Source organism: Ixodes scapularis, unplaced genomic scaffold (assembly GCF_016920785.2).
Source record: "Ixodes scapularis isolate PalLabHiFi unplaced genomic scaffold, ASM1692078v2 PGA_scaffold4__175_contigs__length_147842914, whole genome shotgun sequence".
Taxonomy (NCBI): domain Eukaryota; kingdom Metazoa; phylum Arthropoda; class Arachnida; order Ixodida; family Ixodidae; genus Ixodes; species Ixodes scapularis.
This window is the reverse complement of record NW_024609879.1, coordinates 33,484,306-33,508,708: the sequence shown is the minus strand read 5'-3', so window position 1 is coordinate 33,508,708 and position 24,403 is coordinate 33,484,306. Positions and strand designations below refer to the sequence as shown.

The 24,403-nt window shown below is 47.6% G+C and overlaps 1 pseudogene; it reads right to left on the bottom strand.

Moving 5' to 3' along the window:
• Positions 1-3,160: 3,160 nt before the first annotated feature.
• On the bottom strand, positions 3,161-3,648 carry LOC115326591 (annotated as a pseudogene).
• Between the last annotated feature and the right edge of the window lie 20,755 nt (positions 3,649-24,403).

Genomic DNA, 24,403 nt, shown 5'->3' with positions numbered 1-24,403 from the left:
TCCGCTAAGAATCTATTACGAATTGTACAATATATGCCAAAGTCCTTCATATTCATTTATTTTTGTGAGTATCAATCTCTTTCGTATAAAACATACAGAGCTTCTGAAGTAAACCATGTATACATGAATGTGTTCCAATAAAATATGTTCAAACCACTCTCTGTTGTTGACCTCAAAATGCTCCACCATCCAGGAGTCAATGCGGCGATTGTGTAACTTCAATGCTTTACAATAGAAAAAGAACAAGAAATATATATACTTCTGCTTTGTGAAGTAAGTTGTAATATTGTTTCACACATTTTGCACGGACTCTATCGTAAAAAAAAAGCAAAAGTGCGTGAGTATTAAAAAAAAAAGCAGCGGCTTTGGGAGTCAAGGAGCTCCCGAGAGCCGAGCGAGGGGGGGAGGAAACAGAGAGAGAAGGGTACCAGAGAACCGGAGCAGAAACGCCCAAACCGAAACCGAAACTAACTTGACCGGAAACGGAATCAGATTATACTTAATGCCGCCCGCTAGGAGCACTACCTGTCACTGGTCTATCTGGGCCGCTGGGGCCTATGGCAGTGACCGCTCTTTACCTTGTGTATATTACTCTATGGCGGCTCCGGCGCGCCAGCTGTGCGCCGTGTGACGTCACTGCTCCTCGCGCATGCGCAGACCGGTGAAGCGCGCAGCGGCGGCGTCTCCGGCGCGCCAGCTGTGCGCCGTGTGACGTCACTGCTCCTCGTGCTTGCGCAGCACGGCTCTTTGGGAGCCACTCGAAACTGGTCAACCTCGGCCAGTCTAGCTAACGCTACAAAATGTCGGCCTCGTCTGCGAGATGTAAAAAGAAGCTGACCAGCCAAGATTGCATTTCGGAAACAGGACCTTCGTGGTCCCCTACCCATTGCCATCGCCACTTGACAAAACGGCGAAGACTACGGCTCCAGTGAACCCATCAGCGCGTTAGAGCGAGCCACGAGAATAGAAAAGAATTTGGAAGGGCTCCACAAAAGGCGAGATCGAAGGGAGATGAACAGTGCAGCCAATCTCTCCCTGATGCTTTGTGTCCTTCCTGGCTGGAAGTAAGAAAATTCTATTTTGCCAAACTTTTTTTTTTTTAAACTCGGTTTCTAGTTATTCAGTACATCGCAATACTTCGCCAGCATAGGCGATTCGCAAAGGATACTCTCGACACTCAACCGAAAACGGCGGCGGGAACCGAATTTCAGGATGGCGTCGACGCGAACCATTATATACATCAGAGATATAGGCTGGGTCAAAATGATAATTGGCACAATCTTTCCGATTTGACGTCCATATCGGCGCAATACTGCGTGCTGCCTGGGAAGGTGATGGACGGCTAATTGGTGCCCTAGTTCCCATGACGGACGAAACATACATCGACAGCAGGTTTGGGCAGTATCGCGATACAAGCTTATCGCGATAGTATATCGCAATACCTTTTGCGATTTTTTATTTCGGTATCGCGATAACTTTTTTCAACAAGTGCCAATATTTAAGCTTCGGAATACTCTTTTCGTGTATTTGTTGTATTGATATGAAATCAAGGGCCAATGTATCTCCTTACATCTTTTAGAAATAATTGAACTCCACGTGAAAGTTCAAGCGACAGTTTGCTTTGCACATGCGCTTCAACGCAGTGGCCAGTACTGTGAATAGGGACTTGATGCTATGCTCTCAAGCATACTATAATTTGTATCGAACATTACCTGCCAAATTTACAAATCTGACTCCAATTGAGGCACCCCTCCACTTCCTCAAGGAAGGCGTGAGGGCCGACGCTGGCCGCTCGCGAGGACGGATAAGCAGCCTTGGCTGCCTATCCTTCGTCGCCTTTGGCCAGTGCCGGCCCTCGCACCTTCCTTGAGAAAGTGGAAGAGCGCCTCAATTAAAGTGACGTTTGTGGATTCGGCGGTAAGTATCCGTAAGATTCGTGAACCCCTTCGCTATTTTGCGAAGATAACATGTACTCCGGGTTGCTTCACTTGGCCCACTATTCTGTTGGTTCAAAACGTTAAAGGCACTGTGGGCACAAGTTTTACAAGCGTACATTGAACTCCCTATGCCCATCATTTTGATTAGGATAAATTCATGCCTTCATGACGTCAAGAAACGTGTTTATCTTAAGCCGACGTACTGAAATGACTACAGAAAAAGGCACTTAAATCGAACTAGAGGGAGCTGATCTGTTGGGGTGCAAAATGTCCGAAGAAATGTGCTCCAATCTCAACGGAATGTCCAACCTAGTGAAGACCCGCTTGGATGCCACAGCTCTATGTAAAAAGCAAGCTCCCAATTTTATACTAAAATTACTTCGAGTTGAAGAACGTCTTTTTTAATTCAAGTTAGATCGCACGGTTAGTACGCGATATTTTTTTTTTTTTTTACTTGAGGGTTTTCTTTTTGTATTCGAAGTGCAAAACAGCGTCTACTGAACCTACGCTTTACTACACTCTAGGAAAAAGGGGAGCGCGACTTCCCCCCAGTTCATAGATGTGACTTGCTCCGAAGTTGAGCCTCAACTTGTTCAAGTCCCTCTTGCAACGAGCAAGCGCGCTTCATAGATGCACCTTAACTTGAACCGATCTTGAACCGAACTTGAAGCGAACTTGAAGTTCCCAAATTTCAAGGCTTGGTTGGACCTATCTTGAACGCGACTTCGTAGTCGTTTCAACATGGCGGCTTGGCGAAGCGACGTCTCAGAAAGGATCTCCGCCTTCGAATTCGCAGCTCGCGCGTGCGATATCATCTTCGGGGACGCGTTTCCTCTGCCGCGAGTCCCGCGACTATCAATTCGGGATACAAAAAACCCGATGGAGCACTACAACAACGGGCAGTTCCTAGCACGGTACTGCTTTAAGAAAGGAACCGTGCTGCTCGCACTCGTAGCAGGAGTCCGACAACAGTTGCCCGCTTATGTGACCCGCACCGAGGTGCCCGTCGGACCGCATCCAGTGATCAGGTAAAGAACCACTATGGGAGGGCCTCTGCCAGGCTTGCGATTGGCTGATGTGGGGAGGGCTTGTGCCGTTGCGGCGGGGGTCAATGCTTCATGGCTGCGGGATTTCGACCGCAGCGTGCCAGTTTTCCCCACCACTTGCAGGAGCACACTGATGAAGATGGTTCGCTTGGGCAGCGATCTCTGTTGGGCCCCAACTTACGATAGGGCACGGCCAACGACCTCCCACCTGTCGTGGCGAACTCCGCCCGAGACCTCACGGGCCCTGCTGTGACCCCCAGGGACCTCTCGATGAGAGTTAGGCGAACATCCGCTTATCCCGCATGGGAGAACGCCATGCATGCTACGCCAACTCTCCCAGTTGATGTGGTGGGGAAGAGAGGTCTCGTTTGGACAGTCCACTAGCGTGAAGGCCTCGGGGCATGCTGGTTTCAGTGAGTACTTGGCTAGTGGCGGCGGCACGTAGTTCCGCTCAGCATGAAAAGCTTCCTCGAAGAGGCGGGCGCCCCGGGCTAGCTCTTCAAGGGTCTCAAAGGTACGGTTGAAGAGGTAGAGGTGTACCTTGAGTGATACCGTCTTCTGACCCGAGCTACTCTGTCCGACTCCGGTGACTTCGGGTCGGCTCTCTTGAAAAGCTCTTGCATGACCCGAACGTACCGGACCAGACTTTCGTCCGGGTACTGCATCCATGCCTCGAGCTCTCGGAGAATCTGCGTTACGTAGCCCGCAAGCACGAACTTTTCTCGAAGCCTTGTCTGGAAGTCCGCCAGGCTCATGAACGTGGCCTGCAACCCCAAACAGCTTCTAGCACTGACTTACAACGCCAGCGGGACAATGCAGTCCATAATGAAGGCTTCCGAGGCACCGGAGGCAAGGTGCTACGTCTGCAACTCGCCCAGAGAATCTGCCACGGACTTGACGTCGTCGTACCCCATGTAGACTGGTTCAGTCAAGTGCGGTCTGGGCTCTTGCGGTGGGGTCTCCTGCTGGCCAGGCGTGAGGGCCATACGCTGCATCACGAAGTTGCACATCTCCGTGACCTTTTGAGCAGGCTCACTTGTGCCGCTGCGGCCATTGCAGCTTCCTGCTCCCGTGTGAGCATCACTGCAAAAACAAAAAAAGAAACACTTTCCAGAAACCAACACAAGCGTGCAAAACTATTGCCTCAGTCACAAAACAAACGGTCAAAGAAATGAAAGCCGATTACAACTCCCTGTAACGCCGAATTAGAGCATCTCTTGAGGAGGAGGAGGGAAGGGTACTGAGGGGGGGGGGGGGAAGGGTTCACATGATGTCAGGGACGGGGGTCACGTGACCTCGAGGGAAGGGTCACATGACCACGGGGGGTCACGTGACCTAGGGGGTCTCGTGACCTAGGGGGGTCATGTGACCTCGGGGGTTCACGTAATCTGGGGGGCGTCGCCGGGTTACATGCAACCCGGCGACCCCGGCGGGTTGCATGCGACGTGGGTTGTGTGCAACTTGGACTAAATGCAACCTGGGCTGCATGCAACGCGCGGTTACGCCGACGCCAGCGGGTTGCATGCAACCTGAGTTGCATGCAACGCGTGGTTACGCCGACGGCAACAGCGACGCCGCTGAAGCCGGAAGCGGGCGCCTAAGAGCTGCGTTCTAAAACACACCAATACAACAAACTTGGAGGTGACCGAAGCACGAGACGGTAGAAAACACGGGTAGTGGGAAAAAGGCTTACCGAAAGAAGAAACCAATCCCCGTGAAATTCCTGCGAGTGGGTAGCATACCACGCTTGGGCGCCGTTGTGGTCGGTTAAGTTCTGCAACATTACCACAGAGCTATAGAATGGATTCTGTGTTACCAGTCCCTTGTGGGGTGCACACTGTGATGATGTGGGGAAACCAAGGATGATAAAACCAACACACATGAAAACTGTGAGTTCTACTGAGCAAAAAACGAGAAAGAAGACGGTGAAGATGTGAAGACGAAGACAGCAACTCAATAGCAAGAGATGGGCATAATGAAAAACGACGACGTGTTGAGAGGATGATGACACAGGCTTGTGATACGTGAAAAAAGGGCGGGCACGACACGTAACCCGGTTTGACAGCGGTGGTCCTGGCAGCCAAGGAAGAGCCCGGACGGATGAATCGAAGCCCGTGGGGCTGTTAACCAAGCTTGCTGGGAAACATCCGCTTGTGCCAAGCGAGCCTGCCAAGTATTTCCGGGTCAAGACTAACTCCATGGCAGTGCCGACGTGCAATGCCGTGCCGTAAGCGGATTTGCCGAACTGAACTTTGTTTATATACCTACACCGTTTTATTTCTTACTTAATTTTCTAACGACTGTAAGGATCATTCATCTTGTCTTCATCGCACTGTAATTCCGAGTCCGTTTATTTATTCTTTTCCATCACACACAGCCTACAAGTGGCCTAAAGTGCAGATTGATGTGTCTCAACACTCTACCTGCATACTCGTACTCTGGGTCGCACCCAACCATGCCTCCCAGCAGCCGCACCACTGGCTCGTTCTGGACAGGGGCCAGGTAGGTCGCTCCATGAGAGTCGTTGTCGTTGACAAGGCGGGTGGCCACGTGCCCCGCCACTGCCCCCACAAGCACAGAAATTGCACTCATGGGCGTAGGGAGAGGATTCCCTCCTAAGGAACAATCGTGTATGTCAAGTCACTTGATTAAAGCAGTCGAGATAAAGGTGCATACTGAATATTCTAATTGAACACTCCTGAACATAGATGAGGCCGGGACATTTTAGCACCATATTTTTGTCACACAGGTAACAAATAGAAAGGTAGCTTGATCAGTAAGGCAATAACGCCGTAAGAGTAAACGGCAACAATGCCATATTATGCCATTTCGCATGCAAAACAACTATTTCCCCGCTCTTTAGAAAAAATGTGTCGACATCTGCTGTGTGCCTCAGTACAACGGAGCTAAAGTGGATCTAAACGAGAGCGAAATAATCCAAGGCACTGTACTGAAGAAAATGCGGAATGACACACGCTGGTAAAAAGGAAGCGCGAAAAGTTTTCCCTATATGATCTTTCGCCAATCGCAAATGCTAGAGTAGATCGAACACTCCGAGCAACATGGACGAGTAGAGGCAGCTCACTCACCTTTCTAGTAGGTCTTGCGCTTCTCGTCCGAGCGCTCGTTCTTCCACTTTTGTCTGAGGTTCCCCCAACACTTCTTGAGCTGATTAGAGTCCCGTGGACTAACACCCGGTAAGCAGTTATGCTCACTGCAGAGTTTTTCCCAGGTCTCGTTTTTAAGGTTGGAAGATGCGGAGTCTGTCTTTTTGCCTTCAATCATCGTTTTATGCTTGCCAACAAGCCCTGATAGAATAGATATTTCATCAACAGTGAAGCGCGGCAATTGCTTTTTTTAGTGGCCATTACACTGCTGCTCAAGGGTGGGGGGTATCTCAAAAGTTTAGGAGAAGAAAACTTATTGAAGGGAAGGCTGGAGCGTCCGCGTCAGCGAATAGCGTGCTTGGCGGCCATTTGGTAAGATACTAGACGAAATCATCATTATGTCCAGAAAACGCGTACAATCGCTAAAATAATGAAACCTCCCATTACCATTTCTCGCGATTTATGTTTGGTAAACACATGCTATAAAGAAGATTTAAAGAAGTACCTTATTTTAAAGTCTGAAACAACTTTTACGAGAAAAACTGCAGCCTACCCTCGCTCACAGGCGGGGAGGGCCGCGACCGTTTGCGACTTGAACGGGACTTGACGAAGGAAGTTCGCGGGAGCGTCTAGGAAACGTAAAACCCAGCTTGGGCGTTTTTAAGTCGAACTTTGTGTTGAGGCGTACTTGAGCAAGTCGAAGTTCGGCTTCCAGTTGAAGTAAAATCTATAAATTCGGGGGTTAGGCTCCGAGGGAAGCAAGTGCGTTGACTGTACAATTAGTCCCCTCAGGGACAAACGAGAAAGGGAGTAACAGTTGCACCCCTTCATTAGTCTCTTCACTAGCACCGTTGGGACTGACTGTTACGCCGTTTCAATTGCACCTCGAGGGCCAACTGTTAGTCCCTTGCACTTGGTCCCCTGAGACCAACTGTTACACCGTTTCAATGGAACCCCGAGGACGAACTTTTAGGCCCTTGCACTTAGACCCCTCGCACTAACTGTTACACCGTTTCAAATGAATCCCGGGGACCAACTGTTAGGCCCTTGCACATGGACCCCGAGGTTTAAAGGTTGCTTCGTTGGATTTAGACCCCTGGGACTAAAGGTTTATCCTTTACACTTGGTCCCGAGTCACAAATCTCTGAAACGAAATTATGCAGTGCAGGTTAAACGTAGCTTTATTGCCACGTAGATACACATCGCATTCAAGGATGACTGAAGTCGAAGTTTCTGAGCGGTACAATCCACGATAAGGCCAAATCTCGAAGGGTGCATTTGGGTCGACGATGGAATGAACACTGGGATGTCTGTCCAAACCGGTCGTGCTCCAAGCACCGTTTATTAGGGCACCGGCAGCTTCTTGCCTGTTTGCGAGGAATTTGAATTATTAGCAACAAAAACTTGAATCTGTTCTTTTTAGAAATGGCATCCCTGAAGCGGCGTTCCGATGATGCTGAGAGTCGTTCACGTCGTTCAAATTTAATCTTTTTCGGCTTCAAAGACACGACTAAAGAAACATTTGCCGAATCTGAAAAACTGGTATTGGATTTGTGCTTTGATAAACTGGGACTTCAAATTGACTTCGCTACTATCGACCGGGCTCACCGGATTGGGAGGTTTAATCCAGCTAAGAACAGACCTGTTGTTGTAAAGTTTTCCCAATTTAAGTTGAAAGATGCAGTGCTGGGTTCAGCTTTCAAACTTAAAGATACAGGTATTTCTGTGAGCGAAGATTACCCAAACAATCTTCAGTTTGCAATAAAGAGCCTCCTGGATTTTGCCCGCACACAAGGAAACCGTTTCCATCTTCGTGTCGATAAATTGTACATCGGTGAAAAGCAATTTCTTTTCGATTATGAAGCAAGTCAAATCTATGAAGCCCCGACCTAGCTAATCCGACATAATGCTCCTAAATCTGCCGCATCAAAACCAAGGACACAAAGAATAAACACGTGCGTAGTTCTTCTAGTCTTCCAGATTCCCTTTCAGTTCTTTTCACGAATATAAGAAGTGTCATTCATAACCGGGAAGACTTATCGTCACTCATAGACTCATCTTCGAGTGATATTGCAGTTTTGACCGAAACGTGGTTATCAAGCACAGTCCGAGATAATTAAATATTTGACTGTACTAAAAGATACAAGTTTTTTCGTTGTGGCCGAGTAGATAGGCGTGGGGGCGGAGTTCTGATTGCTGTAAATGAATGCCTTGAATGTTATCACGTCAATATTGCTACCCCGCTGGAGCTGGTTTGCGTGCGTTTGCAATGTGTTTATAAAAATATTATTCTGTGCGCCTGCTACCGGCCCCCCAATGCCTCTGTGAATTTTATTCCCGACTTGCACGATGCTTTGAATGCCATTTGTTCTAGGTTTCCTCTGGCGCCTGTGTTTTTACTCGGTGATTTTAACCTACCCCTTATTGATTGGTCGGGAGAATATCCTGCTACTTCTTGCAGCTCTCCCCATTACCATGATTTCCTTAATTTGTGTTCAGATTTTTCTTTTTCACAAGTTGTTACCGAACCTACACGGATTTCCGGTACAACTGACAATGTGTTAGATCTTATACTTACCACTGACTCCAATCTCGCTTCCTCAATAACCTATTTACCAGGTATTAGTGATAATTCAATTTTGCAGTTCAATTTGTTTACTTCAGCGTGTACTTCCAATAAAGCCAGAAAGCAATTCCTAGACTACAGTAAGGCAAATTTTGAAGCGATAAATAATGAGTTAGCGGGCTTCCTTGATGAATTACCTCTTTCATTCCATGCAGGTTCATTGTTTCTAACGTATCGTCACCTTGGTTTAACGTCGAACTTAAACGTCTTTCTAACAAGAAAAAACGCCTTTTCCGCACTGCGAAATCGTCTGGTTGTGATAAGCATTGGGTAGCTTATAAAACAGCTGCAAATGCTTATAAGGCAGCCATCAATGAAGCCAAGAGAATCTTTTTTAAGGTAACTCTACCTTCTATGCTATCCAATAGTATTAAACAATTTTGGAGTGTCGTAAACGGACCAAAGAGGACTGATATTACGCTTACTGGGGTTGGTGGCGTCGACATTCCGAGAGAGCAGTGCGCCTATGTTTTAAATGATATGTTTGTTAAGGCATTCTCCAGTGACGTTGGCTCATGATTTCCTATGTATCCAGATTATGATTTTTCCCCATGGATCCTCTTATACTTGATTATGACGGAATTGTTAAACTTATCGACAATTTGAAAATATCTTCTACTTGTGGCATTGACAATATTACCCCTAAATTTATAAAGCATACTAAAATTTACATCTCCGATTATCTTGTTAAAATTTTTGAACAATCCCTTAGCCTTGGCGTCTAGCCAAGTGACTGGAAAATAGGGAAGGTGGTTCCGCTTCACAAGACAGGTGACAAACATAGTCCTCTTAACTATCGACCCATTTCCTTAACCAGCACGCCCTGTAAACTTTTAGAGCACATCATTTACTCTTATCTGGTGAATTTCTTAGATTCGAATTTTTTTTTCGCCTTCACAACATGGCTTCCGGAAATCACTGTCCTGTGAAACTCAACTTTTAACTTTCACTAATGACCTCCTTTCCATTCTTGACCGTGGATACCGGGTTGACTGCGTCTTCCTCGACTTTTGCAAAGCGTTCGATAAAATTTCTCACAAACTCCTATTTTATAAACTTAGTAAACTTAAGATAGACCCGAATGTTTTGTCATGGATTAAATGTTTTTTAACTGATCGTTCTCAATTTGTTACTATCAATGAAGCTAAGTCCTCTCTCAGTCCCGTTATATCTGGTGTTCCCCAAGGGTCCGTTTTAGGGCCCCTTTGTTTCTTATTTATATAAATGACCTACCCATGTGTGTATCATCATCCATTTGTTTATTCGCCGACGACTGTGTAATCTACCGTGAAATTACTAACGATTCTGATACCGCACTTCTTCAAGATGACCTATGCGTGGTATCCGACTGGTGTAACCTTTGGCAGATGTCTCTTAATACTAATAAATGTAAAGCTATGAGTGTCTCTCGTGGTATCAAGACCCCATCGTCATACTCAATTTGTAACACTCCTCTGCAGTTTGTGTCTTCTTATAAATATCTTGGCGTACATATTACTTCTAACATGTCATGGAAAGCTCATACTGATCACATTATCGCTAATGCTAACTCTATGCTTGGGTATCTCAAAAGAAACTTCTCTTTAGCCCCTATGTCCCTCAAACTAATTTTATTCAAAACTCTAGTTCGCTCAAAGCATCGAGTATGCTGCCGCAATCTGGGATCCCGGCCAAACGACGCTCATGAATAACATTGAAGCCATGCAAAATGGTGCGGTGCGTTCCAGTTTCCGCAATTATCACCGCACGGCTCGTGTATCATCTATGAAATCAACTCTATCTCTGCCTCTTCTTTCACTACGACGAAAAATATCACGCCTATGCCTGTTTTTCAAAATGTATCATTCTAACGCCTCGCTGAAGGATAAACTACTTCTGAGCCCATCTTTCATTTCTCCCCGCATTGATCATCGCTTCAAAGTCGGCATACCTCTTTGCAAAACCTCGGCATATATTGACTCCTTCATTCCTCGAACGTCCTCCGATTGGAACCACCTTCCCGCATCTTTTGTAAACATATCATCAGTAGATTTATTTAGAGCTGCATTAGTTAATCATTTTTGCTAATACATATTAGGCTGATCTTTTCTTCTCTCTAGCAGAAGTGCATTGTTGGCCTTTGCTTTGCTTTTTTATGTTTTTGCATTGTTGTTGTTCTTGTCCACCCCCTCTGTAATGCCCTCTGGGCCCAGAGGGTATTAAAATAAATAAATAAATAAACAGGGGCAGCGTGAAATAACCGATCGCTCAACAAAAATATGAGATATAACACACATAATAAAATAACAAATAGGCTACAAAAGTGCCAGAATGGTTCACATCCGACATGCGATATGTTGACAGCAGACCAGCGCAATATTAGATTTTTAGTAGACCGTTCGCTGCGAATTACAGACCCAGCGCGCGCGTGCTCAAAATATGCTTCAAAGTGACGGCACGATCTCCCGCCATCAACGCGAAAGTCTAGTGTACAAGCGAATAAAGGCCGCTTCACACATACAGCGGAGCGTTCAGTTAGCACTTCATGAGCGCTGGAAGCAGCGCTCGTGTGGCACCGACTTGAGCGTGACGTAACGCTCGCTTAGCGCTTCAGAAGCGCTCCAGTAGGCGCTCAGTTAGCGCTTCGGAAGCGCTTCAGTAGGCGCTTGGTTAACGCTTCAGCAGCGCAGTGTAAACGCTTTCACTCTCCTTGTGTAGTGCTTGCTCCTGCGGAAGAGAGCGTGCACGGCAATATCGTTGTTGTTGTTTTTCCTTTGGTATTGAAAGAAGAGGAAGTAAAAGAGCCGCTCTCCAAGCAAAGGATCGGGCAGACGATCCAGAGACATGTACTCTGAGTGACTAATTGATTGAATACGACGTCATCACTTCCTATTCGATATGCGTGACCCTGGTTTCAAAGACACGCAGTTAAAAAAATAATCACATTCGAAAGAGCTGTGTCTCGGTCCCTCAGCCTGGGAACAAAGCTCGCCTGATATCTGTCGGATCTCAGTGGTGAAAGATTTCGCGCACCCAGAAGGCTCTTCTCGGCGTTAAGTCGTCCACACACATAAGCACTAATTGTGTATGTAAAAGCATTTGTCGCGTTTCTATTTCAGCGCCCCACGTGTCCGCTATGGTACTGTTGATGCACACCCTACAACAGGAACTGGAACCGCAGTGCACGCGCTAATCCGCAGCACCGCGGTACAAGGAGCGCTAACAAGGCGCTACTGAAGCGCTAACACGGCGCTACTGAAGCTCTAACAAGACGCTACTGGAGCGCTAACAAGGCGCTACTGGAGCGCTAACCAGGCGCTACAGAAGTGCTAATCGCGCGCTATGTTAGAACTAAGTCACGCGCTAGGAAGCGCCACATGAGCGCTCCTTCGAGCGCTCACGTAGCGCTAACTCAGCGCTCCGCTGTATGTGTGAAAATGAATTTAATGTCTCCATTAATGCCGGTTTTCACACGCAGTGAAGCGCTTATGTAGCGCTGCTCACATGTCGTGAGCTACTTTTTGTCTGCCACGAGCAATAGGTTTGACGGTGCGATACAAAGCTGGCGACCGCTCCCGTCAGCACGCGTTTAGCGCAAGGTCAGCGCTATGCTTGTAGCGCTCCGCTGCATGTGTGAACGGGCCTTTATAGTCAAGCGAACCTGCTAGAGTCTGCAAAACACAAAAAAATTTGCCATCGGAAGAACTGGCGTTTCGCTCAATACGATTGAATATGAGGTCTCTGTGATGCATAACAAAATCAACGACCTTGGTGCCAAAAAGAATAGAGCAGGGCGTGCGCTTTGAACCTAGAGAACGCGCTCAAAATAAAACACTTTCTCAAGCGGCAGTTAATGAACACACCAAAAACAAAAGTACTTCGACATACCTTAATTGAGTTCCCTTGACTTGTGACTTAAGAAAGATCAAGTGCAGTGCTTGAGCACCGCACATACAAATCGGATCCCGCCATGATCAGAGACGACACAAGGAGAAAAAACGGCGACCAGCCTCCGACGAAGGCTGTATTTCAACTTTCAACTTACTAAAACGGGTTCTTTTCGAACAAAGACCCTTCCCATTTTCCCGACGGATCCTCTCCGCCCCATCTGGCCAACCCCCCGCGTGAGCGAGGAGCAGAAGAAAGAATGCGGGGTAGGGGGTTGAGGGGAGGGGGAAGGGCGGGCACGCGAAAATCTTTTCCTCCTCCCACTACACACAACACATGGACGCAGCAATGCCTCAATGACGGGAGAAGGTCGAAGGTTGCCATTTCAACACGCTGGTCAAGTGACGTACAAGCAAACACGTCTTCTTTTTTTTTTTTTGTCCTTTTGTGTTTTTCTTTTTCTCTCTCTCTCTCTCCTTTCAGTTTTCTCTGGGGCGTTCTTTTTTAGTTCGCATTTGTTTTGTATTAGCAGGGTGTTGCCATGGATGACGTTCCGGGCGCGGTTCGTTCTTCGTTGTTCATCTGAAATGTTATCTGAAGCAGCGGCGACGATCGTATGAAGGCGTCTAGATACTGCCCCTTTTATTTATTTAGTTATTGAGGTTACCTGCATCGCCTTGGAGGCTTTATTGCAGGGAGAGGTTTAGAAAGAACATTTCAGCTGAAAACACAGATGGAAACACATTTCCGTTAAGCATGTTCCATTCTAATGCAGTTCGAACAAAATATGATTTACAACAAGAGCTAATGGTTGCAACTTTGTATTGGTGGTCCACTCTTTCCGGCACGTAGAAAGGACATCGAATGTAATTTTCTTTACTGATGCAGGTTTTATCATTATAAAGACAGTAGAAAAATTTTAGTCTCAGATTTTTTCGTCTGTACGACAGCGGTTGCCAGTGTAACTGTTGCTTTATGGCCGTGACGCTCGCTTTGAACCTATAAATATTTGAGACGAATCTAGCGCCGCGATTTTGCACTCGTTCTAATTTATCCGATAGATGTCTAGTCTGGGGGTCCCAAACTATGCATGCATATTCCAAAACTGAACGTACAAAAGAGAAATATAAAGTTTCCTTCAATTCCTTCGGGCAATGGCAAAAATTGCGACGTAGAAATCCTAACATGCTGTTCGCCTTATTAGTAATGAAATTAATATGACTATTCCATAGTAAGTCGCTTGAGAAAATAACACCAAGATAACGAATATTTTATTTTCTTTCGAGTTGTTGAGTGTTAACCGTGTAGCCCATATTTTCTCTGACTTGCTTTTTCCTCGAAAATCGAACCATTTTGCATTTTTTTTTGCATTAAGCTCCATTCGCCAATCGATACACCAGTTTGACACTCGGTCCAAGTTTAATTGAAGTTTGAGATAATCTTCGTCTTCCTCAATTACTCTATATATGACGCAATCGTCAGCAAAAAGTTTAAAGCGCGAAGAAATGTTTGAACAGATGTCATTAATATATGTCAGAAAGAGCAGAGGTCCCAACACCGAACCCTGGGGAACACCAGATGTTACAGTAACGTTATTGGATGAACAACCCTTCAATAGTACACATTGTTTTCTATCATATAAGTAGTTACCAATCCAGGCTAAAACATCGCAATGGACATTCAAACACTCTAACTTTCTCAATAACAGAGAATGATCTATTTTGTCAAATGCCTTGGACATATCTAGGAAAACACAATCAACCTCCTTTCCGGACTCAATTGCAAGTGCGATGTCATGATGAAATTCAGCTAGCAACGTTACACATGATGCACCGGACCGGAAACCATATTGTTCTTTTGTAAAGTGATCATGATCTTCCAAATGCGTGATTAGGCTGCTATAAACGACATGCTCAAGAATTTTACATATGATCGACGTCAACGAGATAGGCCGATAAATACTAACAACATTTCTGCTACCGCTTTTGTGGATCGGCATAACATTGGCGGTTTTCCAATCATCTGGAAGCTCGCGCTCAGTTAAGCTTTTTGTAAAAATAATCTGCAGATAGCACGACAAGATGGATGCGCAGTTTTTAAGCACGACAGCAGGAATGCCATCAGGTCCGGTTGATTTCGACGTGTCGAGACTAAGCAGCAGTTTTTCAATTTCTTTGTATTGGATGATAAGCGGCGGCATTGGATGATAACCTAAATTTACAAAACGTGACGTGTCCCCAGGTGGTATCTTGGCGTTAAACACAGATTTGAAATACTCATTGAAACAGTTCGCCTTTGCTGTATCATCAGTGACATCAGTTCCCTCGAAAAGGAGTGCCGGTATAGTAGTGTCTGTTTTCTTGTTACTCTTCACGAACCTCCCAAACTCTTTTTTGTTGTTGGCAAAGTTGCTATTTAGCTTCTGAAAATATGTGATTTTACTTTTTTCCTGCAAGTAACTTGTACTGGGCTGACAAGCTCTTTAACCTATTTCTGTTTAGTTCTGACTTATTTTTACAGTATTTACCGAACGCTCTGTTTCGGCGTTTTATTAGTTTTAAAAGTTCTGGACTTGCCCATGCTTTGTTGACAGCTTTTCCCTCTTTAATGTTTTTCGTGGGTATGTGTTTGTTCATAAGAGAGTGCAGTTTCTCCCTGAACATGTTCCATGATGTTTCGATGTCTGTAAGGTTTGCCCTGTGGTTGAAAACAGCTAAAGAAGACCGTAGGTCCTGTGAAAGTGTAGTATAATTACCCTTGTTATATAAATAAACTTTCCTTTTATTATGTTTCGGACTTGGAGGCCTTGTAAGGGATAGTTCAGCTGTAACTGCATCATGATCACTTATTCCAGGAATGACGTGCTTTTTAAGTGGAACGTGCCGTGCATCAAGTGTGTCGTTGCGGATTTTGAGTTCGACATTGGACTACCAAGAAAGGTTGGCTATGGAGAGACACAGGGACGAGGCTCGACTTGTTCTCAGTAACTCAGTTTTAGCGATTGAAGTGACCATATATTCTGACTGCGAGACACCGGTGTGAAAACCGCGTCTTTTACAAACTCTTAAGTTTCATTTAAGAGAAAAAAAAAGTCTTATTATTTGGAAGTGTTGCGTTTCGATAAATGCTCATTTTTTGCGCAAAGGCAAATTACGTGAACGCGACTCGTGAAATCTCAACAGATCATTTTTGACGAGATAGTTGGGTGAAGTAGAGTCAACGCATTCGTTAACTCGCATTCGCACAACGCGCGAAGCTCTGCTATGTAATATCTGAATGTTCGTGGCACATTAAACAAATTCGCCACTTTCGTCCGAGTTTTGTTTACACTTTCAGCCGTGCTGGGCTGAGTCTCGCCCATACCCAAGACAAGCGAAATAGCTTCCGTCCTCCTGGCGAACATTCCGTTTGCCTTCGGGGGCTAAATCATGCAGATGCACTCTGTCTGAGGCGGACTAATGGATGCTTTTGCTTGCGCACGCCTATCGGTTAGCCCCAGTCGAGCGCAGTTAGTCCCCAGCTTTTTCGCACGGTACCTAGCTTGCACCAGATGGTCCTTTCGGGGAGCAACTGGAAGTTGTGGGGTCCCGTCAGCCCCCTTCTGGTCGACAACCGGACGCCGGCGCCTGGAGACTCGTTTTCGGTCCCTTCCGTGGCAAGGACGGCGCCTTTGAGGTTTGGTTCCCGAGCGCCTCCTCGCACGGGACCCATCTTGAAGACATTGGCGGTGTCGGCGGTGGACATCATAGGACCCCCCTCCCGGACAGCGTCGGCGCCCGAGGCCCTGCTCGTGCCGCGGCGGAGCCAGACGGGGAGCTCGAGCGAGAGACCGCCCACGATGGGAAACAAGAGGCCCCCGCCGGTCTGGTGCGCGGCGACGGCGGGAACGGGGGATGTTGGGACGACGGACGACGGGAAATTGGCAAAGGGGACTCTTGCGCGGTAAACGGGGCACGACGAACGTTCGCGCTGGTGGTGACCGCGCCGCCCGCTCGGGCGACGGCCCGGTGACATGGTCCGGACTTAGACCCCGGATTCGACCCTCGACGGCGACGTCCACGGGACGTGGTGTGGACTAACACCGCACGGACGATCGGCATGCAGCGAGCAGTGGCGGCGCACCCCCTCCAGGCCTCCTCGATCACTTCTCCCGATCCCGAAACCCCCAGCAGAATGTGAGTGGAATAAACCCCTTCTGCCGAGAGCTATGCGTTGCTGTGTCACGTTCATCCGGAGACAGGGGCCCGGGGGATCGGACGAGAACCCTACATAATTGGCGCCCAACGTGGGGCCTGATTTGAATTCAGGCTAGAGTTCCGATTCCTGGCCTGTTTCCGGTTGGATGGGGGCATTGCTTCCGCACTCCTTTTGGGGGCGATCCTCGTTGTAGCAACGCCGCACGAGATCAAACATGATCGTTTGCTTGATGAGGAAGCGCGGACCTAGACGTTGTCTTTGCTGACAATCCTTTGTCCCAATCAACCAGGAGTTTATCTCCTGTGGCGAGGAGCGCCTTAATCTACTGTTTAGCTGTGCCGTCGGATGCTGGCAGGTCTATCCTTCAGCTTCTGGATGCCGAGCAAGTGTTCAGGGTGCGTGGATATTCCCGCCTTCTTTGAGGCCTGCAGTGTCGGGTGTTCTGTCGCCCCAACTACGCCTCCGGCCGTCCACGTCCCATGGGTGAGATGTCAGCTCATTTATTGGGCGATGGGACGCGCGCAGCTGCCTTTGTTCGCGTGTCGTTGCAGTGCCTTGGATTGACTGTTTTCGACTGCTCGCGTCAGAGGGTGTTCGCTGTGGGAGTATCTCAATACTACTTGCATTGCGAACGGCGGTTGCACGGACTACATCGAGAAATTATTCCCGAACTGCATTTTGTCCGAGGAGAGCCTAGCGTTCAAGTTTTACTGCACGCTCGCTCCCAGCTGGCCTTGTTTTGAGCTGTCGGCGCGGTTTTGAGTACCGTGCGTCCACAGCGTTTGGGTACAATATGTGCTCTTGCGGCTACGACCGCACTGATGCAGTACCTTGCGGCCAGAGGTGATACCTTGGGACTAATCCTCCCAAGTGTTGCCGGATACGCGATGCCTGGTGTGAATGCATCGGAATTCCGAGAGCCACCGAGTTTCCGTGCCCACCCTATCAGTGGCTGTGTGTAATGCTCCGTGGGGTCCAGGTTGACGCGATTGTCACGTTCCGTTCGTCCCTGGCCGTAGAGTCGTGGGGGTGATCCCGCTTAATTGCGTGCAGCTTTTGCCGGACCCTCACACCGCCATATCGGAGTTTGCGCTTCGGGTGGAGATTACTCTCGAGTTGTTGTCCCCATGCCCGGAGAGGGGGCGGAAAAGTGCGTGCCCTGCGTTGCCGCTGGGCATGGTACCGGTTCTCCGCCGTGTTTGAAACGCGTTGGGACGTGAGGGCGTGCGGAGGGATAACGGGTTAGAGTAAAAGAGGGAAAGACGGTTAGGTGGGGAAGGAGCCGTTCTCGTGTAGTGAAGAGCCTCACGGAGGAGGTGGCGGTTTTGCGATAATGAGACGAGTTGTTGGTAGTTTTATCCTGTACAGCTGCGCGGGAGGCCCGGAAAAACGTACGGTTCACGTCGGCGGGTGCCCGGGAAGCCTAGAAATTATGGCAGCGGCATGGACGTCGGCGGCTTATAACTGTTGTGCGTTAGGTCAGCCCGTCGCTGTACAAACTGCAGCTTTTGCATGAATGACCAGCGGGTGTTGGAAGCCAGCGGTAAATGCGGTAAACACTTCGACGCTGCGGAAACGGTTTATGCGAAGCAAACATAGTTTATTAACTCGTCCATTTCCAAGATCGGCCGTTTATATTATATGACACTTTGGTGTCGCGCTTGTAGCGCGGAAGAGAAAAGGCGCGTGCGGGGTGCTCACATTGTTCGAACCTGGCCAGTCTTTTCAGTCGCAAGAAGACTTTTGAGTTATGCGGTGCTTTGACTTGGTCTGGGGCGGGCTTTGTGCCTACCCTGCCGCGTTCATCCAAGGACTCGTTGCTTTGATTGAGAATAGAAGAGTTGCGAGACGTGTAGATGAGGTACCTCCATTGCTCGATCCTGGCCGACCTTGACAGTCGCAAGAAGACTTTTCAGTCATGCGGTGTTGTGGCTTGGCCGGGGAAGAATTTGAATGTGCGTCAATGCGTTGATCTCAACTTTCGAGCTTGTGCAGGGCCAGGACTCACAGTGGTTGCTCCACTAGACTTTTGTGTGTACCCCCGTTGCACGCTCGTCGCTCTTGCTGGAGATTATCCCCGAACAGTGACGCGGCAACCTCTGGCACAGGGCCAGACGTTGCGGACAGGGCCTTGTAAAAAAGGACGTCCAACAGACTTGCTGGGCGCATCATCCGGCATATCAAAACGTTGTCCCCTTGTGCTGGTCTCAATGGCCGGTACCGCGGGACACGGGCCTCTCGGGGTGGTGGTTATCCATCCAGCATGCCGCGTAGCATAGTCGCGGCTTGCTTGTGGCGTAGGAGTCGCGAAGGATGTCTGCGTGAATGTGCGTAATGTTAGTTGATACTGTTAGCAGCAGGTTTTGTTCGTATGGTTATTGTGTATCGCACCTTTCGAACGGTGTAGTATTTGTAGCTGCTTGTGACGTGCAGACGATTATCTTTTGTGTTGATGTTTTGTGTTTTCATCACAAGTGATCTTAGCTGTGTGAAAAGTGAATTCTGTTGTCGGAGAAGCGATTCTCTAGCGCTCCCGTAGATTATGTAACATTTTAGTAGAGAGCGATTGGGTTGTTTTGTATAAGAACAATGGTTGTTTAATGACTATACATTTCGACAATAGTTTGGTGTTGTTGCATGCTTCCTGAGTTGATGATACGTTTCATTTTTGGGTACATCTTTTGAACATGTAGCGTGACGACCTTGATGAGTGTATGCTTAATAGTTTTAGAACGAAGAGCTTCGTTTGTATCTTGTGGCATGCACACTGAGCTGAAGATTTGGCTTCGTCACGCAGTACAATATTCAGTCCCGCGATTTGTTAGCGTTTGTTTTTCTGTCTGGAACACTGGGGTGGAAGGGACTTTCAATTTTGGTGTATTGTGTGCGACTTAGTGCCGGTGCGTGCTGTGAGCGGTGGTGCTCTGTGCCCGCTTCTGGACTGTACGCTGCCTGGTCGAGCTTCCCGGAGAATGAACTGTCCCTGCGGGCTTGCCTCGTTTGGCACCCTCGCCGCGATCATGAAGGGTGATCGCCATTATCGGCGACGCTCAGCTGAGCTCCCGTGCGGTATTTGGGTCAACTGCGCCACCTCCACTTCTGACCTTCATGACCCCCGGGCCTTCGTTTGAGGGGGGGGATGGTGTGGGGTCCAGTCAGCCCCCTTCTGGTCGACAACCGGACGCCGGCGCCTGGAGACTCGTTTTCGGTCCCCCCCTTCCGTGGCAAGGACGGCGCCTTTGAGGTTTGGTTCCCGAGCGCCTCCTCGCACGGGACCCATCTTGAAGACATTGGCGGTGTCGGCAGTGGACATCATAGGACCCCCCTCCCGGACAGCGTCGGCGCCCGAGGCCCTGCTCGTGCCGCGGCGGAGCCAGACGGGGAGCTCGAGCGAGAGACCGCCCACGATGGGAAACAAGAGGCCCCCGCCGGTCTGGTGCGCGGCGACGGCGGGAACGGGGGAAGTTGGGACGACGGACGACGGGAAATTGGCAAAGGGGACTCTTGCGCGGGAAACGGGGCACGACGAACGTTCGCGCTGGTGGTGACCGCGCCGCCCGCTCGGGCGACGGCCCGGTGACATGGTCCGGACTTAGACCCCGGATTCGACCCTCGACGGCGACGTCCACGGGACGTGGTGTGGACTAACACCGCACGGACGATCGGCATGCAGCGAGCAGTGGCGGCGCACCCCCTCCAGGCCTCCTCGATCACTTCTCCCGATCCCGAAACCCCCAGCAGAATGTGAGTGGAATAAACCCCTTCTGCCGAGAGCTATGCGTTGCTGTGTCACGTTCATCCGGAGACAGGGGCCCGGGGGATCGGACGAGAACCCTACAAAGTTCAGAGGACCAAATGCTCCCGTTAGTTCCTTGAGGCCAACGTTTTTGTTAGAGTGTACCTTCGAGCTAAACTTTTATGTGACCAGACGACTAAAGAAATGACACTTTGCACTCCTCAAATCTTTCACATTGTAAAGTTAGTCTTCTTAGGAGCCCGTGTCATCGGCTCCTGGGCAAAGATTAAAGGGATACTTGAACAAAATTTGACACATATTCGTCGCGTTAAAATTAGGTTGAATATGGTCCAGAATATCCGTAAACGACAATTGCACTTTTGCATCTTGAACCTGGTGGCTGTACTCTGTTATAAACGGTCAGCTCTCGCAAGCGCTCGGAGAGCAGCCAGCAGAGAGCACGTGACCTTCGACGGAATCGTGAATTAGTTCGTCTCGGGAAGAGCAAAGCTGCGGCGAGGCTGACGTCGAGAGGATGACCTAGTCGTTCCAGCCAGCGAAGTGGCCGCTTTTGTACGAATTTTGAGTGACTGGTTAATCTTCTATAATCTTGTAGAGGGACAATAACGACTTTCGGGACACACAGAAGAGATTCTCGGGAAGCGGGGAGTTCCTCCCTCCCCTCTTCTCTCCTGGTGGCCGGAGGCAAGACAGTTATCGTCACTACTTCTCATGGTTCCTAGACGGGCATTGTAAACATGGCGTTAGTGACATCCACCAGGTTCTCTTTGCTAATTGCTTAATTGGTTTTAAAATTTATTTTCATGTCTTTTTTTAACAAGATATTGGTGTGTCCGATGTGATACTGCTCCTTTGAACACAGATAGACCAAAAAATAAGCGCCGAAAGTTCGTTGCAGTATCCGTGTCATCTCGTGTGCTAAAGGCGATTTGCCTGAACCGGCAGCGCTGAACCAACAAGCTATAAGAAAAGCTACTCCTCCTCAGATATACTGGACTGTAGCAGCATTACAGTAGGTTTGTTTTTATCCCTACAATATTAAAGGTTAAACTATGTAGCAGAACGCAATTTTATTGTCGCGTTATAAACAGTAACATATTAACGGTCATACCATTGCTGACAACTGAAACATCTTTGTTTAAAAAAAATTTTTTGTCAGTATTTCTGTCTCGGCAAAATTTATTGGTGAATTTGTATTTAGAACTACTTTTCAATTCTTCAAAAGCATTTCTACGACGTATAACGATGAACTTGCAGAATTGTATTTTAGTATGAGTATTTTCTATTTTTTGCCATGTGTCTCAGTATTTGTACTTCCTAATACAACGTAGAGTATTTCTCACCAACCTGATCTACAGAACGTCCGCTATGCTTGGATTGAGGCGCTCAGTTAAACGATTTGTCTGAGTGTGAGAGGCACAATTTGTTTTATGGACATATGAACAGAGAGATGTAGGATGTAATCGACCACTCGTGATGTAAATGAGCGTCCGCGGTCAGTAAGATTTTTCCTCGGAGCACCTTGTTTCAGGATCACTACTTATGAAAAAAAAAAAGAAGCTGGGCAACATCGGCGGCTGTGGTTGTATGATGAGCATTTGTGATGGCATAGTGATCAGTGGCGACAAGTTCAGCGAGCCATTGGTTCCCGACTGATGAAGAAGAGTAGAGGCCGATATGGGAGCTCCAAGTTGTTGAAAGGAGATATCTGGAAGAATGTTGGCTGCGGATCCTCCGCTGACTGTTTGAGAAGCAGTTTACGTCGTTGGCAAGTCACAAGATTATACAAATTCTCCCACACATCGGTACATATCAGGCTAGTGCAGCGCAGCTGATACTAGTTGCGCTGCTTCGCTTTTGCGTAGGCCCAGAAACACCCAGTGAGTTGAAGATGGCGCATGAGAAGAGCTTCCAAAACCGTTCTCTGAAAGTAGTTTGTGATAAAGGGAAGCCAAGGAAAGCATCAGATTGGAAATTCGGCGATAGGGGACATTGCCACGAATTGAAGGAAGTTCCGATGACGCTTGCTCAGTTCCCAGTGACATTTGGTCAAATATTGTTCACAGCATATGGTCAATGGTGTTCTTGGCCTGTTGTTGAGAACAGAGATAGAAAGGTTAGGAATATCGGTGTCGTCAATGGCTGGGTTGGATTGGACCTTTTGAAAAGCTGTACAAATATGTATACAGGTTGACCAGTTTAATTCATATGTCGTTATGAGATACGGGATCGTATTCAAACTGGCATGCCCGTATTCATACCGCGCCTGTATTTACACAGGACCTGTATACATACAGGACCTTTACGCGTACGAACCTGCATGCCTACAGGTTTTACTATATGAACTCAGCTTGGCCTGTTCAAAGGATGGCACAAAGTTACATGGGCGACACCACTTCAAGGGATATTTCAACGAAGTTTGAAATATACTCGTGCTCAGAAATAGGTTGAATTTGATTCACAATATTCGTAAATGACAACCGCTCGATTGCATTTTGAACCTGCTGACTCTATTATTAGTTATAAACGGCCCACTCTGGCAAGCGCTCGCAGAACAGCCATCGGAGAGCACATGACGTCCAACGCAATCGTGACGTAGTTCCTCTCGGGACGAGCAAAACTACGGTGAGGCTGACATTGAGAGGATGGCCTGATCGTTCTAGCCACCGAAGCGGCTGGTTTTGTACAAATTTTGAGTGGCGGATTAATTGTTTATAATTTTGTAGACGGACAATAGCGACTTCTGGGACACACAAAAGGGATTCTCGGGAAAAGGGCAGTTCCTCCTTCCCCTCTTCTCCCGTCGTGGCCAGAGGCGAGACAGTTACCGTCACTGTTTCTCAAGATTTCTAGACGGGCATTACAAACGAGGCGTTAGCGACATCCACCAAGTGCTCTTTGCTAATAGTTTAATTCGTTTTAAGGCTCCTTTTCGGGACTTTTCAAAAAGATATTGGTGTGTTCGATGTGATACTGCTCCTTTGAACACATATAGACCTTAAAATAAGCACCGAACTTTTGTTGTAGTATCCCCTTAAGAGGGTGATCTACAACCTACACAGAAACAAATGAGCCTATCAACAATAAAATGTGCAACAAAAATAAAAGGTAAAAGAGGAAAAATTTACTTTTATATGTTTGATGAATATATCATACCGGTATAAAACAGCGAATTTTACATAAGACTTGTCTTCTTCGTGCCTGGCAAGGCGCATATTTTGCAAATGGAGCCACACCCTCCTTTTTCACAAACTTTGGTATGCTGAAAGACTTCAAAACAATTAATCAATACCCCGAGAAATCTTCAAGTTATAACGCAGGATCTGCCTCTCCGAAGCATCTAAACCCTTTTTTCCTTTTTTTTCTTTCTTTTTTTTTGCGTATGTTTTGCGTGCGCGCCCGTGTGTGTGTGTCTGTGTCTTGGTTGGGCTTTAGAACTTTCACACTGCAAGCAAATTTTCTCATCAAGTAGTCAGGGCCACGGCAAATGGGTACAGAGACTTTGACATACATTTATACGCCCGTGTCTTTCTTTGTTTGAAAACCTTGAGCGTCTGGTCAGGAGAGCCAAAAGTTCGATAACTCAGATTATATCTTAAATTCAATAACAAAAATGGTGGTGTACTTATTCAAAGTAATGTAAATAACATGTTAACATTTGATACATGTATCTACTCCAGAAATTTATAAAACAAGCTATAAACACGCGAGTTTACGTCTCAGGACATTGACATCCGGTTTCTTGTCGTAGTCTTTTGGTGGTAGAACTTCCGCTGTCGTGCAAGCAATTAAAAAAAAATGAACAGACCGATAAATCAAGTAGATTAGTGGTCAAACATATCTTTGTCAGAGTAGTATACACACGT